Source organism: Hyperolius riggenbachi, chromosome 11 (genome assembly GCF_040937935.1).
Source record: "Hyperolius riggenbachi isolate aHypRig1 chromosome 11, aHypRig1.pri, whole genome shotgun sequence".
Classification (NCBI taxonomy): domain Eukaryota; kingdom Metazoa; phylum Chordata; class Amphibia; order Anura; family Hyperoliidae; genus Hyperolius; species Hyperolius riggenbachi.
Window position 1 is genome coordinate 200,499,577 of NC_090656.1, and position 18,215 is coordinate 200,517,791.

Consider the following 18,215-nt stretch of genomic DNA (forward strand, 5'->3'; position numbering starts at 1 on the left):
GTGCTGGCCACCTGATCAGATAGTTTCCTCTCAAATCTGATGAGAGAGGGGTCTATTACCTGCCCACACACTGCAAACAGATATCCAATCGATTTCAGCATGAAATTGATGGAAATCCTTTTAGAGTAGAGCCTCGGTAGAGGCGTCAGTTGGAAATTCAAAAACATGCCGGACACTGGAGGAGGCACGCCAGGGGACAGGTGAGCCTGCAACACTCACTATGGTCCAGGGGGTACGCATTCACTTGAAGGCAGACCGACCTTGGGTCCATCGGTCATTGGGAAATTGAGTGCCGTTGACACTACATACCCAATCGAGCTCTTTCGACTAAGATTGTCCAACGTGCCCAATTGATCATTTCGATCGATCTGGTGGCCATGCTGTGACATCTATCTCTGCGAAGTTCGATCACTGTGATTGAATCAGTCGGATATTTATGCATTTGACTGGGAATGTCTTGAGCTACCAGTCATTTTGACATGCATTTTTTCGCTGCAGGCTGCTACAGACTGTGTGTGTTTCTTGTGTGTTTCTTGCCATGTGGACAATTCCTTTTCCTGCGGCAATGACAGGGTTGAAGAATTTTCAGGGTAGGAACACACTAGGCAGAAATGCTAGTGTTAACGCTTATAATGCAAGACAATGGGCCGCTCGAGAAAACGCATGTGTTGAGTTCTGCAATATGTGTTTTTAAAAACACTGGTGTGGCATATTTTTCCAAAACACATCTAAAACGTACATAATGAAAGTCAATGGCGATGCAGAGATATTGCGTTCTAGTGCATTTTGTATGCATTTTTTTTTAAACCTAGTTTGATTATGTATTTCCGCTTCCTGTTGACTTCCTAGTGATTTGCATAAAACGCATACAAAACGCATATGTGATTTATTAATGCGAACCGCACAGGTATTAAAACACACGCAAAACACAAGAAAAACGCATGTGCGGGGAAAAAACGCATCTAAAACACACTAGAAACAGTAGGGTATTGTACTGTGTTAGCCATCACTAAAAACACACAGACACATATGCAGCAAAACGCCACCAAAATGCTACCTTTCCCGCACTGCCTAGTGTGTTCCTACCCTCAAAGAACACAAATGACATTGATTCCTGCAGTCTCCCAGCCAGATGGTGTTTGACAGCCCAGCACCTGGCTGCGGCGATCACGCAATCGCGTACGTGAAAAAGTAAGTGAATGGGAGCGATTTTTAAAAAGCGATCAGAAAGCGCTAATCAATCATAAGAGCTCAGAAAAGCATTTATATTGTGGCTGAGCCCCAAGAATCTGTTGACCTGGCGAATCCTAAACTTGCAGGTATTACAGTTTCCACTAGGAGCTGCTGCAGTACCTCTTCTGTTTCTCCCTTCCCCTCTCCATAGAACAGAAGGGACTGTTTGGCCAATTCCAAACATCCCCTCTGTACAGTGATCAGGAGTGAACTGTCACTCAAAGTGATAATACAAGGTTGTTTCAGGTGACATGTATCTCTTGTGTGTACATTTCAGCATTACATGTTATATTGTACTCTACATATTAAGGGTGACATGCCAGTGTTGTCAAAGCAGGGTAACTAAGATTATTAAAATGGGAGTAAATTATATAATTGATCCAGGTCCAACATTCATTTAGGTTTGCAATCTTTCTAAGAGCTTCTGTAAGGCAGGGTTTACACTTATTAAAAAACGTGTGCAAATGTGCAAAAACTAGTTCCCTGCACATCTAATGAAAGTCAGTGAAGAATCACACTTCGTGCGATTAAAAATTGGGAAATTGCGTTCTTGTTTTTGTTCGCTCCAAAAAATAAAAAAATGTACATCTTGTAGCATAAATTTGCACACGTTCATTAGCTGCAGTATATAAAAAAATGCACGCTAAAAAGTGCATACGAACCCAAATAGTGTACGGAAACCTGCTTGTGTTTTTCTGATAGGTGTGACCCCTGCCTGAGGGATTCTGCAATCCATGCCGTACTACAAGTGGAGAATGGGACAGATGGTACAGTCCATTTTAGGGTTTACTCCATAACTTGTAACCCGGGGGGGGGGGGGGGGGCATTAAAGTCACCATTTTAGAGGTGATTATTGTACTAACTGACTTGCTGTGTTAAAGCATTCATTACTTTTTCGGGTAGCAAACATCCAAAGAATGTTGTTCTGTCATATCTTGTTTTATATTATGAGATTAGTAGAAGCAGTAGAGTGTTGTACCATCTTAGCCATGAGTGAAAGCAAGGAGTTTTGAATCAGGATGATACCATTTATTGGCTAACTTAGAGATGGATAAACAGTGAGCTTTCGGCTTATAAAAAGCCTTCGTCGGACTGGTTCCTGACAAACACTGAAAAACACTTTCTGTATGTCAGTGTATACTAACTGTGTTTTCCATACTATGAGATTGATCTGCAGAAATAGTGTTACCTTTCATACTGCCACATTTATAAAAGTAAATAAATAGTAGTGGCTGCATTATGGTTTAGGAGCCCATCAGGTGGGGCAAAGATATCAGGGTTGCAGTTCAATAGATATTCAAATACATTTCTGCTGAAATTGCATCCTACTGCTCGCTGCAATGGGTCTGGATTGATCACTACTCCCAGTAATAGCCCTGAGGCCTTCTTCACATTATAGGCGTTCTTGTAAAAATCTAAGCGCGGGCAATTTTCAAAATCGCCCTGAAAACGCTTGTGCAATAATTCTCTATGAGAGAGTTCATATCTGAGCGGTTTGTTTGCAATCCACTTAGAAAAACGGTGCTTGGGCCATTTTTGAGGCGATTTGCCTCAATGGAAGGTATAGGAAAAACGCAAAACGCTCACAAAATCGCTTTGGCGTGCGATTGCATTAACGTTTTAAAAAAGAAAATACATTTATTGTTTGCGGATTTTTTTTCTGGATCAAAAGACGGAAGCGCTCTGCAAAAGCACTTACAAAAAAGCCCACAAAAACGCCGGAAAACGCTTTACAAACCACGAAAAAAAGCCCACCGCGGACGGACACACGAGCGGAACGCCATGTGAACAAGGCCTGACTGACTGAAGATTCATACCTATGGTAAGATTTAGTTGGTTGGAACGATCTGTCACTTTGACAGATGAACGATCGTTCCAACCAGCTATCTTTTAAAGAAAAGCGGTAAAAGATGGTTACAGACAGCCAATGTGCTCTTGCATTCTGAAAGACCATCATGATGGATCAAATCTTATCAGCTTATTCAGCGTCCCCCATGTGTACAGATCTTTAAACAATCTTTCCGCTAATGTCTATGGATCTTTCCTCGGCATCCTTCTTTACCGATCCTGTCATTGGTAATCTGCTTGCGGTCTATTGCTGTAGGTTCTCAACATGTGGTACGCCCCGGGGGTACTTCTGATGGTTCCAGGGGGTACTCGGGCTTGGTATACTTAACTAAAAATAACAAGTATAGTATAGTATAGCCAATTTAGTATATTAGTTAATAAAAAGCAATAGTAAATGCTTGGAAATTGTTAAGAACCAATGATCATGTACTACGATTAAATATATATTTGTCAAGGGGTACTTGTGATAATGTTTATTATGCCAGGGAGTACTTGGTGAGTACAGGGTTTTAAAAGGGGTACATACCAATAAAATGTTGAGAAACACCACACTGGTCTACATCATATCGGTAAAGATCTTTAGTACACAGAACATGGAAACTTTATCGACAGTTTCCAGCGATTCAGTCTTGCAGAGAAACATCCAGAGAAACCTCTCTATAGATCCCTCCAGGACCCTCTGAGTAAATCACCCTCCCTACCAGTTTTCTGGAAGCACAGGGCATCTGGACTGCCCCAACTTTGCCCCGTGGCACGTCTGGACCTCACCAAAGCGTCAGTTCTCTCAGTCCGAGCCCCCCTCCTCCCCTTTTCAAGCTTTTTTCCTGGCGGTTTGGGTTTAGTATTTCACATCATCTCTACTTGCTTGTCCCCACTTCCTGTCTATGCAATTTTTTTTTCTTCTGGCTTTCCAAAAATTAGTTTCAGACGTAGAGGATAGAGGGAGAGAGAGCTGGACTGAGACGGCAGCGGCGGTGGTGGCGTGGGATTCTGCTCGCTCCGCAGACTCTGGAGGGAAAACCGGTTAGTTCTTATTTAACTCTCGCATTGCAAACTTGCAATTCTCCATCATTATACGTTGATTTGCGATTGTGTTATTTATATAAGCGGCTTTTTCACTGATGCTGCCGGGGGAGCGAAAGAAAAAGTGCTCCGTAACGGATTGACTAAGTCATTCCACAGCTGCCAATCTCTTCTGGCATTTCACAGGATGTTTACTGAGGGCTCCCTGTAAAAGGACGCATTGCCCAACATTAACCCCCCATTGGCTGTACAGAATTTACTGCCACAATAATCACCCCATTTACCAACCAGATGTGCTGTCATTACTTGCCGAACACACTTGCCCAACATCTGGACCTGCACCTCTTTCTGTGATGGTGGCGTTGTCTTTTGCAGTGATATTTAGCTAATTTCCTGCACAGATTTGCCTGTGAATGGTCTGAAAATTTCTCTACACTGAGGTTTTTCCCCCCCCCAAAGTTCCACGGATGGACTGGATGTCTTAATTGTTACGTTCGCTCTGTGCGAATTCGTGGTCGCTCTGTGCGATTAGTCCCCATTCGCTGCTTGCAAATGAGAACTAATCTACACAAGCGGATTTGTCCAATTATTAATTTGTGGTTATTTTATATCAAAACAGCACGGCTGTTCACATGTAAATCGCAGTGCTTTTTTTTTTTTTTACCACTAACGCAATCCGTTTTTCCCAAATTGCAATAGCCAACCTTTGTGATTTTCAGTGCAGTTGCGCTCATACCTGGCAGATTGCGGTGCAAATCCGGTTGAGGAAATGGATAGTAATGCAATTGCAGCAAGATTGCACATGCGATTGCATTATCTGGTGGGAAAGGACCCAAACTCAGGCTTTTCTGCACAGACAAGTGTGCTCTCATTAGGCTGTATTCACAGTGGGACGTTGCGGTTTAATGCAACGTTTAAGTCGCAACGTGTCTGTTAAGACAAGCAGTAAGTTACCACAACGCTACACATTACAATGCGACGTTAACGTCGCACTGTGAACGGCCCATAGGATTACCATAGTAGTGCGGTAAGCTGCGTTAACGCGCAACCATAACATCCCACTGTGAATGCGACCTTAACGGTACAATTTCCAATCACATTATTTCCAATAATTTCCAAACACTGTGATAATTGGAAACGGTTGGTCATGCTCATTCATGGCCAAATTACTGCTTATCAATCCGATGTGATCGATCCAAAAAAACGGGTTGATTTAATTAATATGATCTTATTGGCTAACGGTAATTCGGCTGTTAATGGGCACGGCCGATCATTTCTGATTGATAACCACGGCTTTTGGAATTGACCGATCGGCTGTGAAATTGTACTGTCAATGGGCACCTTTTAAAGAGACTACTTCAGGTCAGATGAGGTGAATAAGAGATGTTTTAAAGACGATGAGCCCCATAGTGCGAGAGTCGGGTACCATGGTCATCTCATCTCATTGTGGGCGGAGTCTCTGGTGATACTGCAGATCACCAATAATACAGATGCTATACCTGATTATGTCGTGATCTGCAGAATCACCAATAATGCTAGTATAGCTAGACACAGGACAACCAATGTGAGATAGTGTTTGGTGCAACAGTAATGAGGAACAGGAGATCTCCCGAGGAGCGGGTGACTCAGACAGTACTGCAGCCAATGATCACCTGAGGAGCAGGCGATTAAGACTATACTGCAGCCAGTGAACACCTGAGGAGCAGGGCCACTGACTGCTGCAAAGGATGATCACCTGAGGAGCAGGTGATTAAGATTATACTGCAGCTAGCGGACACCTGAGGAGCAGGTGTTACAGACAGTGCTGCAAAGGCTGATCACCTGAGGAGCAGATGATTAAGACTATAATGCAGCTAGCGGACACCTGAGGAGCAGGTGTTACAGACAGTGCTGCAGCTGAGCTTCACCTGAGGAGTAGGTGAAGGCTACTACAGATCCGTCACCAGTGGCTAGGCCCACTGGTGAGGACAGGAAGGTCAGACAAGCAGAGTAGGCAACGTACGGACAGATAAAGTACAAAGACAGAAAAAGTTCAGGCAGAGTCGGCAACAGGAATCAGATGGACAGAGGTACAGAATCAACAAGCAGGAGAATAGTCAAAGGAAGCAGAAGGTCATAACAGATAATACAATGCAATTAGTACTTTAAGCTATCAACAGAATCTGGCTAAGTGTGGATACCCAGCTCCAGCTGGTTCTAGCACACTTTGGGATCTGACTAGGGTCTGAGCGCTAACACGTTAGCATTCGCAACAGCAGACACGGGGCAACTGACAGACTAGTACTACAGTATATATACAGAGATGCCCCGCAGTGCCGCCCCCATCACTCAGCCAATCCAAAGTACCGTTGGAGTCAGCTGACTTGGCAGATCAGCTGACTCTCCTTCTATTCGCATAAAGGTCCTGTCGCCTGGCGCGCGCGCGCGTAGCCCTCAATCTATGTGCAATAGAAGGACCAGGCAGAGCAGCAGCATGTAACTGCTGATACGCGGAGATAGCCGCCATGCCGCTTGCCTCTGCGGCGGTATCTCCGCTATCTATTACACTGTAACTTTAAAAAGTTCCCCTGGGGGGTACTCACCTCGATAGGGGGAAGCCTCCGGATCCTATCAAGGCTTCCCCCGTCCTCCTGTGTCCCACGGCGGTCTCGCTGTGCCCTTTCGAACAGCGGGGATGTAAATATTTACCTTCCCAGCTCCAAAGCAGGCGCAGTATCGGCTCTCCGCTTGGAGATAGGCGGAAATAGCCGATCGCTGTCGGGCGGCTCCACTGCGCCGGCGCAAGTCTCTTGTGCCTGTGTAGTAGAGCGGACCCGACGGAGATCGGCTATTTTCGCCTATCTCCGCACTGAGAGCCGCAACAGCATCCCCGCTGGAGCCAGGGAAGGATTGCGGGACACTTCGGGGGAGCAAGCGCTGGATTGCCTGCAGCTACAGGGATGGGGGAGGCCTCATTATTGGGACCCTGAGGGTTCCCTCTCCCGAGGTGAGTACCCCCAGGGGAACTTGTTACAGGTTCTCTTTAGTCAGCAGTGTGAATAGAGCTAAGAACGATTAAACAATGTGTCTGCGTAATCTATTGCACCTCGCTTACATCCACCATTGTTTAACGATCCAATCGTTTACCATATTGTTCATATTCTGTTACTAATCTTTTAATTTCTTTGACATCATATCCCAATGGATATCTTCAAAGATAGATTGTGGAACCATTCATTGGTCATTTTTTACAATCTATCTTTCTGTGTGTATGTGGCCTAAGTGGACTATCTGTATGTGTCAAGTTGGCTGGCCATAAATGGTTCAATAAAATGATCGTTCTTCGGCAGTTTACACAGTTTTAATCGAATCTGCTTAAAATCTTCCGTTTTACTCTATATTAGGAGTAGGGAACCTATGGCTCGGGAGCCAGATGTGGCTCTTTTGATGGCTACATCTGGCTCACAGTCAAATAAGCAGGGGTTGATTCACTGCTCAAGCAGCGCAGCTTAGTGTGGCAGCACAAGTAAATTTGCACTACTAAGTTACTCGCGCTACCCCAAAACGAACGGCTGCTCCAATTGTCCCACTCTGGACCCTGTCAGGTCCAGTGACTTTGTAGGATGAGATCTCCACACTTTGATTGGCCTAATAGGCTGCCTGTCACTTGACAGGCAGCCTATTGGGCCAAAGTGCAGGGATCTCATCCTACAAAGTGAATTAAAGTGTACAACAATTGTACAAGCTGTTAGTCAGTATTTCTCCTGTCTGACTCCCGGGGAAATTGCTGACGTTGCTGAAACCCAAGAGAAGCTGAAGATGTGTCTGACACTTCCGCTGCCTGGCGGATCAACTGTAAACACATCACACAGGCAACAGGGATGTGAGCCCTCTACTGCGCATGCACACTGTCCCAGTTTGAAACATATTGTATGGCTCTCACAAAAATACATTTTAAAATATGTGCCATTTATGGCTCTCTCAGCCAAAAAGATTCCTGACCCCTGCTCTATATTGATAACTTTCAGTTGCCTTTCAGGATCTGATTGCTTGAAAATGGGATTGGACAAGTCAGAACATTTTGAACAGATTATCCCAAATCAGTTGTTTTGTGTTGCATTGAGTAATATGAGATGAGCCTGAAATCCAACATGGCATGCAAATTTCTACTGATGTAGAAATGAGCTACTAGTAATTAAGCTCAGTAGCAGCTAATTGATTGGCTGGCTGCAGGTTAATTAATCTGCAGCCACTGAGTTTGATTGCCTCACTTTCAAATATGTGGCCTATTTACATGTTAAGTTGGATTTCAGGCTCATCTCTGTTGGAAAGCATAAAAGACTGCCGGTCAGATCAGTGTACAAAATCAGTCAAAAATGTCACTGCTTTCGATGTAGGATTTGATTTCAAGATAATCAACCTTATTCATTTCAGTAAGACCTTTGATGGATTGTTCTGAAATTGAACCGTCCATGGTCGCCGTTAGTGTCCACATATTTGTCGCTTCACCACTTCTGGAGACTTTTTCTGTAACAGCTACAAAATATTCATTGGAGTGTAAAAAGCGTCCAGTTCGAAAGCTCTGATTTATTTGGACAGTTTCGGTCTGTCTGGCCCCATCATCTGCGCAGCTGTACGATTTATAGTAATTGGCCCTAATAATGTTATACGGCTTTGCTAAGAGAGAAGAGACATGGAGTTCTAAATTCCACTACTTAGAACCCTAAAAATGTAACCTATTGCAGGCTGGATCCTGCAGGTTATTCCTATTGCAGGCTGGATCCCGCATGTTATTCCTATTGCAGGCTGGATGCTGCAGGTTATTCCTATTGCAGGCTGGATCCCGCAGGTTATTCCTATTGCAGGCTGGATCCCGCAGGTTATTCCTATTGCACGCTGGATGCTGCAGGTTATTCCTATTGCAGGCTGGATCCTGCAGGTTATCCCTATTGCAGGCTGGATCCTGCAGGTTATTCCTATTGCAGGCTGGATCCTGCAGGTTATTCCTATTGCAGGCTGGATCCCGCAGGTTATTCCTATTGCAGGCTGGATCCCGCAGGTTATTCCTATTGCAGGCTGGAACCTGCCTGTTATTCCTATTGCAGGCTGGATCCTGCAGGTTATTCCTATTGCAGGCTGGATGCTGCAGGTTATTCCTATTGCAGGCTGGAACCTGCATGTTATTCCTATTGCAGGCTGGATCCCGCAGGTTATTCCTATTGCAGGCTGGAACCTGCATGTTATTCCTATTGCAGGCTGGATCCTGCAGGTTATTCCTATTGCAGGCTGTATGCTGCAGGTTATTCCTATTGCAGGCTGGAACCTGCAGGTTATTCCTATTGCAGGCTGGAACCTGCAGGTTATTCCTATTGCAGGCTGGATCCTGCAGGTTATCCCTATTGCAGGCTGAATCCTGCAGGTTATTCCTATTGCAGGCTGGATCATGCAGGTTATTCCTATTGCAGGCTGGATCCTGCAGATTATTCCTATTGCAGGCTGGATGCTGCAGGTTATTCCTATTGCAGGCTGGATCCTGCAGGTTATTCCTATTGCAGGCTGGATCCCGCAGGTTATTCCTATTGCAGGCTGGATCCCACAGGTTATTCCTATTGCAGGCTGGATGCTGCAGGTTATTCCTATTGCAGGCTGGATCCTGCAGGTTATTCCTATTGCAGGCTGGATGCTGCAGGTTATTCCTATTGCAGGCTGGATCCCGCAGGTTATTCCTATTGCAGGCTGGATCCCGCAGGTTATTCCTATTGCACGCTGGATGCTGCAGGTTATTCCTATTGCAGGCTGGATCCTGCAGGTTATCCCTATTGCAGGCTGGATCCTGCAGGTTATTCCTATTGCAGGCTGGATCCTGCAGGTTATTCCTATTGCAGGCTGGATCCCGCAGGTTATTCCTATTGCAGGCTGGATCCCGCAGGTTATTCCTATTGCACGCTGGATGCTGCAGGTTATTCCTATTGCAGGCTGGATCCTGCAGGTTATCCCTATTGCAGGCTGGATCCTGCAGGTTATTCCTATTGCAGGCTGGATCCTGCAGGTTATTCCTATTGCAGGCTGGATCCCGCAGGTTATTCCTATTGCAGGCTGGATCCCGCAGGTTATTCCTATTGCAGGCTGGATCCCGCAGGTTATTCCTATTGCAGGCTGGAACCTGCCTGTTATTCCTATTGCAGGCTGGATCCTGCAGGTTATTCCTATTGCAGGCTGGATGCTGCAGGTTATTCCTATTGCAGGCTGGAACCTGCATGTTATTCCTATTGCAGGCTGGATCCCGCAGGTTATTCCTATTGCAGGCTGGAACCTGCATGTTATTCCTATTGCAGGCTGGATCCTGCAGGTTATTCCTATTGCAGGCTGGATCCTGCAGGTTATTCCTATTGCAGGCTGGATCCTGCAGATTATTCCTATTGCAGGCTGGATGCTGCAGGTTATTCCTATTGCAGGCTGGATCCTGCAGGTTATTCCTATTGCAGGCTGGATCCCGCAGGTTATTCCTATTGCAGGCTGGATCCCGCAGGTTATTCCTATTGCAGGCTGGATCCCACAGGTTATTCCTATTGCAGGCTGGATGCTGCAGGTTATTCCTATTGCAGGCTGGATCCTGCAGGTTATTCCTATTGCAGGCTGGATCCTGCAGGTTATTCCTATTGCAGGCTGGATCCCGCAGGTTATTCCTATTGCAGGCTGGATCCTGCAGGTTATTCCTATTGCAGGCTGGATGCTGCAGGTTATTCCTATTGCAGGCTGGATCCCGCAGGTTATTCCTATTGCAGGCTGGATCCCGCAGGTTATTCCTATGGCAGTCTGGATCTTGCAGGTTATTCCTATTGCAGGCTGGATCCTACAGGTTATTCCTATTGCAGGCTGGATCCTGCAGGTTATTCCTATTGCAAGCTGGATCCCGCAGGTTATTCCTATTGCAGGCTGGATGCTGCAGGTTATTCCTATTGCAGGCTGGATCCCGCAGGTTATTCCTATGGCAGGCTGGATCCTGCAGGTTATTCCTATTGCAGGCTGGATCCTGCAGGTTATTCCTATTGCAAGCTGGATCCCGCAGGTTATTCCTATTGCAGGCTGGATGCTGCAGGTTATTCCTATTGCAGGCTGGATCCTGAAGGTTATTCCTATTGCAGGCTGGAACCTGCATGTTGTTCCTATTGCAGGCTGGATCCTGCAGGTTATTCCTATTGCAGGCTGGATCCTGCAGGTTATTCCTATTGCGGGCTGGATGCTGCAGGTTATTCCTATTGCGGGCTGGATGCTGCAGGTTATTCCTATTGCGGGCTGGATCCTGCAGGTTATTCCTATTGCAGGCTGGATGCTGCAGGTTATTCCTATTGCGGGCTGGATGCTGCAGGTTATTCCTATTGCGGGCTGGATCCTGCAGGTTATTCCTATTGCAGGCTGGATGCTGCAGATTATTCCTATTGCAGGCTGGAACCTGCATGTTGTTCCTATTGCAGGCTGGATCCTGCAGGTTATTCCTATTGCAAACTGGATCCTGCAGGTTATTCCTATTGCAGGCTGGATCCTGCAGGTTATTCCTATTGCAGGCTTGATGCTGCAGGTTATCCCTATTGCAGGCTGGAACTCTGCAGGTTATTCGGCAGATCACTCCCCTCCTCAGCTGTCAGGGTGACGCTGCTGCACGCTGCATTGTCTGCGTGTTTGGGGGAATTGTTTTTCCATCATATAATCTTTCTCACAGGAAATAATGAGGATGTGTCGGAATGTTGGAATCTTTGCAGGGTATTTGGGAACTTTAGCTCCAAAGAAAAAAAAGACAGCATATGCTGCTCAAACTGCAATTTTATTAATCAATCTTTAACCCATGTTCAAAACAAAAGTTTTTGTTTTTTTTAAAACAGAAGACATTTGTGATTATTCAGGTTGGAGTGATCATATGATGCCTCCCACAGTGCATCACTGCTGAATATGCAAATCATCATTTGTTGTCCCTGTATGCTAACCACACCTCCAGAACCGCTGGAATGCAATGATGTGTCAGCTTGTTAATTGTACAGAGCCATAACAATCCAACATGCATACAGACTGTCTCGGATGGTTGATCCTGATCAGTGCACGGCATGGTTTAATGTAGCTCTATGGAGTAAAGGTGCGTACACACATACGACTATAGTTGTTTGAAACGATCGTTCCCCGATCGTTTCAAATAACGATCTTTTAAAAAAAAGCTGCCAACGACCATTAAGTCTAACGACGGACGAGCTAGATCGTTAAAAACGAATGATCTAGCTTGGCGGATTTTTTCCAACGACGATCGTTTGCAAAAGTAGTACATCGTTGGAAACGATCGTTCGTACTAGGCTTGACATGCGCATTTCACTATTTCTCCATGGAACTTTTCATTTTGATGCGCAGGCGCAATAGTTGCTTTATGTGATGTAACGTTCGTTCTAACGATCAGATCGTTACTCACCTTTAAAAACTAACTTTACTTTGGTCGTTCTTTTGTCAATTAAAAGTTTGTTCGTCGTTCACAACGAACGATTGTTGCCGCATGTGTGTACGTAACTTAACACCCAGAGTTAGGGCCCTGTCACACCAAAAAGCATTTTGCGAGTCGTTTTAGTTTATTTAAAAAAAACGCTTCCATTGACTTACATTAAAATTGTTGCAAAATTGCCGCAACCGCGGTTGTTTGAAATATCTCTTCTAGTTCTCCTAGGAGTGTGTAAGGGGCTAAAGAGGGCTTCTAGGTCCTTTTTAGCCCCCTTACACACTTTTAGGAGTTCTGGTTCACCATGAGCTTGCTGTGCAATATGTAAATCATGTTGAATGATTTTTGTGTTGGGCCAGTAAAAAGGCTATAGGTGCGTACACACATGCGACTATAGTCGTTTGTAACGATCGTTCCCCGATCTTTACCAACGACGATCGTTACAAAAAACGAACCAACGACTATTAAGGCAAACGACGAACGAGGCAAATCGCTACAAAACAAAGTTCTGTCTTGGGGGATTTTTACCACCGACGATCGTTAGCAAAAGTGGTACATCGTTGGAAACGATCGTTCGTACCAGGCTGGACATGCGTACTTCACTTTTTCTCCAAGGAACTTTACAATTTTATGCGCAGGCGCATTAAGTGCTTTTACGTGGTGTAACGTTCGTTCTAACGATGTGATCGTTACACACTTTATAGAACTAACTTTGCTTCGGTCGTTCTTTCATCAATTAAAAGTTCGTTCGTCGTCCTCAACGAACGATCGTTGTCGCATGTGTGTACGTAGCATAAGGCCTGGTTCACACTGGCGTTAAGGGGTAAACGGATCTGTGAAAACAAATTTGAATACCAGCCGATCGGCTCCGTTTTCACAACATTGCCATTCAGCAGCTTCCGTTCATTTTCCCCATATCTCCCCCCCCCCCCCCCCCGGACCCCCATTGCTGGGTCGAAAGGTCTGTTTCTTCACTGGTGTGAATAAATATTCCATTTTCTTATTGCCCCCAATGCAGCACTTCAGCATTCATTTCCGTTCCGCTCAGTGGTCCGGAAAAATTGCTGTAGAACGAGATTTGCGCTCCGTTCAGCGGATCGTGTGAATTGGATCCAAAATGGATCCGTTCTAACAGACCAATGGGAATGGATCCATGACATTGGATCCATTCACATGGGTTGTGATCCATTCCGTTAGGATCCGCAAAGGACCCTTTTTTTCCGCAAGTGTGAACCAGACCTGAACAATATTTGTTTCATATAATATGAACAATAATCACTGCAATTATAACAATACAGTTCTGCTTCTGATTATTGCAAATCAATCTACATTACAGATAATTATACCACAATACAATCCAATACTGTTTCCATAGTATTATGAAATGCACAGTAGTGGAAAGTCGCAGAAAAATCGCCACGTTTTCGTGATCGCGTACGCGAAAATTGCAGCGATTTTTTTCCACGATTTTTACTGTGATTTTAATGAAAGTGAATGGGAGCGATTTTAAAAAACGCTACTCAATCGCAAAACGCTCAGAAAAGCGCTTCTAGTGTGAATGGGCCCTTAGGCCTCTTATCCACGGACTGTTGAACTGTGTGCTCAGCAAGCAGTTACCAGGCAGCAGTGAGCAGTTACCAGGCAGCAGTGAGCAGTTACTAGGCAGCAGTGAGCAGTTACCAGGTAGCAGCAAGTAGTTACCAGGCAGCAGCAAGCAGTTACCAGACAGCAGTGAGGAGTTACCAGGCAGCAGCAAGTAGTTACCAGGCAGCATTGAGCAGTTACCAGGCAGCAGTGAGCAGTTACCAGGCAGCAGTGAGCAGTTACCAGGCAGCAGCAAGTAGTTACCAGACAGCAGTGAGGAGTTACCAGGCAGCAGCAAGTAGTTACCAGGCAGCATTGAGCAGTTACCAGGCAGCAGTGAGCAGTTACCAGGCAGCAGTGAGCAGTTACCAGGCAGCAGTGAGCAGTTGTGAGAGGATCGCGATTCGGCTGGCAAAATCTTGCGATTCAGCGCGATTTGCGCTTGTGATTGCCGTTCAATAGAACAAGAATCACAGCGCAATCGCCCCAAGCATTTGTGATGGATCGCATTTGCAAACGCTGCAGTGTGAATGTATCCATAGGGATATATTAGTAGCAGCACTTTGCTGAACGCCAGTGATCAGCAAAGTGCTGGAAAGCGCCAAGTGTGAATCAGCCCTATGGCTATTTTTATTGCCTTTGATGCAGGGTTTGAAGCTTTGACCAAGGTTGGAATCCCAACTCAAGCCAGTTCTTAAAACAGTAAGAAGTCTTACTGAGCGCTTGTCTCCCATCAACTGTATATTATTTATAATGAAGTAGACCAGTGGTGGTCAACATGCTAGATGTAAAGTGCCTTAAACACGACCCAGACTTAAGGTGTGTACACACATGCGACTATAGTCGTTTGAAACGATTGTTCCCCGATCCTTTCAAACGACGATCGTTTGAAAAGAAGCAGCCAACGACCATGAAGTCTAACGACGGACGAGCTAGATCGTTCAAAACAAATGATCTAGCTTGACGGATTTTTCCCAACGACGATCGTTTGCAAAAGTAGTACATCGTTGGAAACGATCGTTCGTACTAGGCTTGACATGCGCATTTCACTATTTCTCCATGGAACTTTTCATTTTTATGCGCAGGCGCAATAGTTACTTTTAGTGATGTAACGTTCGTTCTAACGATCTGATCGTTACACACCTTTTAAAACTAACTTTACTTTGGTCATTCTTTCATCAATTAAAAGTTCGTTCGTCGTTGACAACGAACGATCGTTGTCGCATGTGTGTACGTAGCTTAAGGCTTAGGTCTGCTATGTTGTACTTTGAGATAATTTCCACTGGATCCTCCCTGGTTACCCACCCATGGCTGTGACTTCTGGAAACCTTTAATAAATGTTCTTATAAGTAACTTCTGGCTTCAGGACATCCATAGCTCATGTCCTGAGGAAATCAGAGAATCCTGACTAAGGAGAAGAGATATTATTCTCTAGATCTTGCAATTTCCAGCCACATAAGTCAGTCATTGCATATTTGTACATTTCCTGCAGACAGTGACCACTGGCTGACTCCTTCTGGAAAACTGTGGCTGATTTCTATTGTTTCCACCGATTGGACAGTTCCATCTCTGTGTATACAGCTCCCAGCTCTCCTCTCCATAATACTGATAGGATTTAGTTATACTGGTGGCAGCCCAGGGGTTGGATCAGGTCTGAACTTTTTTATTTTGTTTTATTTCATCCCTTTAGAGAACATAGTCTATCTTAATGAAAGAAAAATGAGCGCTACGAATTAATAAAGGCAGAAATACCTGACAGAGTACTGAACATGTCCATGGACAGTCTATGGTCATCTAACAGCGTCTTGCAAAATCATTAACCGTTCAGCAGTTAGCAGCTATATCCATTGCCCATCGTTGGCCTCAGAATCTGGTGGGGTAATCCTTTGCTGTCATAGTGAATTTGTTTGCGTATTAAAGCACAACTGAAGTGAGAGGGATATGGAGGCTGGCATATTTATTTCCTTTTAAACAATGCACATTGCCTGGCTGTCCTTCTGATCCTATGGCTCTAATACTTTTAGCCATAGACACTGAACAAGCATGCTGATCAGATGTTTTTGACTGAAGTCTGACTGTATTAGTCGCATGCTTGTTTCAGGTGTGTGATTCAGACACTACTGCAGCCAACGAGATCAGCAGGACTGCCAGGCAACTGGTATTGTTTAAAAGGAACTAAATATGGCAGTCTCCTTATCCCTCTCACTTTAGGTGTACTTTTAAATCTAATAACTTTATACCAGGGGCGCCCATTGGTTTAATCGTGAACTACTGGTAGATCGCAAAAGACTTCTGAATAAATCCCGCACTGCCTGACTGAGTGACGCACCAGTTTATCTCTGTCTCTTTGACTTGGATAAACTAAATGCAAAGATTATGAACCATGCGTTTAGGCACATGCACAATTTATGTTGCCCCCTTGGGCGACATCGCTGGGCCAGCATGGCAGATATGTAGCTGACGACGAGCTGTGTTGCTGTGAAGGGTGGGGTGTCAACAACAATCGGAACGCATCGCTGGGGTTGAGTACGCTGGCTGTTACCTGACTTAAGTCAGGCGTGTGTACGAGGTTTTAGAAGCATTACTGTATGTGCTACTGCTGATTATAATTTTGGTAGACAATAAGCATGATATTGTAAGCCTGGTATTGTGACTCTTGTGACTGTGTTCTATATGGCTTACTGAGGAGGACTCTATGATATAGTTACATATGTGTCTAATTGACTGGCAGTGGTAAACACTGATGGACCGCTGCTGTGTATATGCTGCAGTTGTGGCTTGTGGTAATCACTGATGGACTGCCGCATACTGATGGACTGGCGCTGTGCATGTTCTGCAATTGTAGCTTGCATCTCTAGGTAGATTCTTCCTAGTATATTATTTTTAATTAGTAATTTTCGAAGTAGCTCGCCAAGCTGAAAATTGTTCTCAGTTCCTTGGATATTTTCTTATACCCCTTTGCTGTTTTATTGAGTTCAACTACCTTTTCTCGCAGATTCTTTGACATTTCTTTTACTTTTTTCCATGACTAATGCTACGTACACACTTGCGATAACTATCGTTTGCAAGGAACGATAGTTACCAGACGAACGATATCGGAAAGATTGGAATGCAACGATGGGATGCAGCGATCATCATACACATTTTAACGATCGTTCTCGCAGAAAAGAACGATCAGAAGGAAATGTTGCGTACATATTTATATAAAATAAAAAAAAAAAAACACTGACATGGAGTTACAATAGATACAAATATATGATTGTTAACTTGAAAACAAAGTTTAATTGACATGAGCAATGTAACAATCTTTATGGCCGTGCTACAAAGGAAGTACTGAAGCTGGGCAGAATTCAACGCAGGTGCATTGGCCCTTGTAACGATCGTTCTCGGCCGATGTCTGTACACACTATAGTTTTGTAACGATTGTCGGTAGATACGATCCGTCAGGTTGGATATTTCCATCTTCCCGATGTCGTTCTTTTGTCGTTCGTGTTAATGATCGTTTGGTAAAGTTCTTTCCCCGATTGTCGGCGGAATGATCGTTAATAAGCTGTTTCAAACGACCATAGTCGCCAGTGTGTACGCAGCATAAGAATCCAAAAACATCAGTGCAGCACTCAATGATAGATGGAAGGGTCTGTCAGGAGTCCAGAAACTCCTTGACCTTTTATGCACACCCACTAATTACAAGTAAACAGATCTTTGGTGCAGATGGTTACCTTTTATAACAGGGGTCTCAAACTCAATTTACTTGGGGGCCGCAGGAGGCAAAGTCAGGATGAGGCTGGGCCGCATAAGGAATTTCACAATCGCGGTGCATCGCCGCCTCTGCCCGCCCTCTCACTCTTCCTTCACAGAGAGGGGCGGGGAGAGGCGGCGATTGACGTCAGGAGGGGCAGAGCTGAAGCTGAAAGCTCTGCCCCTTCCAGGAAATGCCGGCGGATTGCCCCCCGGGGCGATTTGGGGGCTCTGCAGCCCTCGTTTAGCGGTGGGGATGCGGCGGATTACTTGGGAGCACTGAAGCGAACTATAAGGAAGCTTTTGCCGGCGAGGGCCACAAAATATTGTATTGAGG

General features: G+C 45.0%; 1 protein-coding gene across 3 annotated transcripts in view; it reads left to right on the forward strand.

Moving 5' to 3' along the window:
• DENND2B (DENN domain containing 2B) overlaps positions 1-18,215 on the forward strand; it is a 314,001-nt gene that overhangs the window by 25,227 nt on the left and 270,559 nt on the right. Inside the window, exon 1 of one of the 3 annotated variants that reach the window (XM_068260334.1) lies at positions 4,032-4,104. The exons of the other annotated variants lie outside the window; for them this stretch is intronic. The gene's annotated coding sequence lies outside the window, so the exon portion shown is untranslated. Of the gene's footprint in view, positions 1-4,031; positions 4,105-18,215 lie in introns of those variants that run through there. 3 annotated transcript variants of the gene reach the window in all.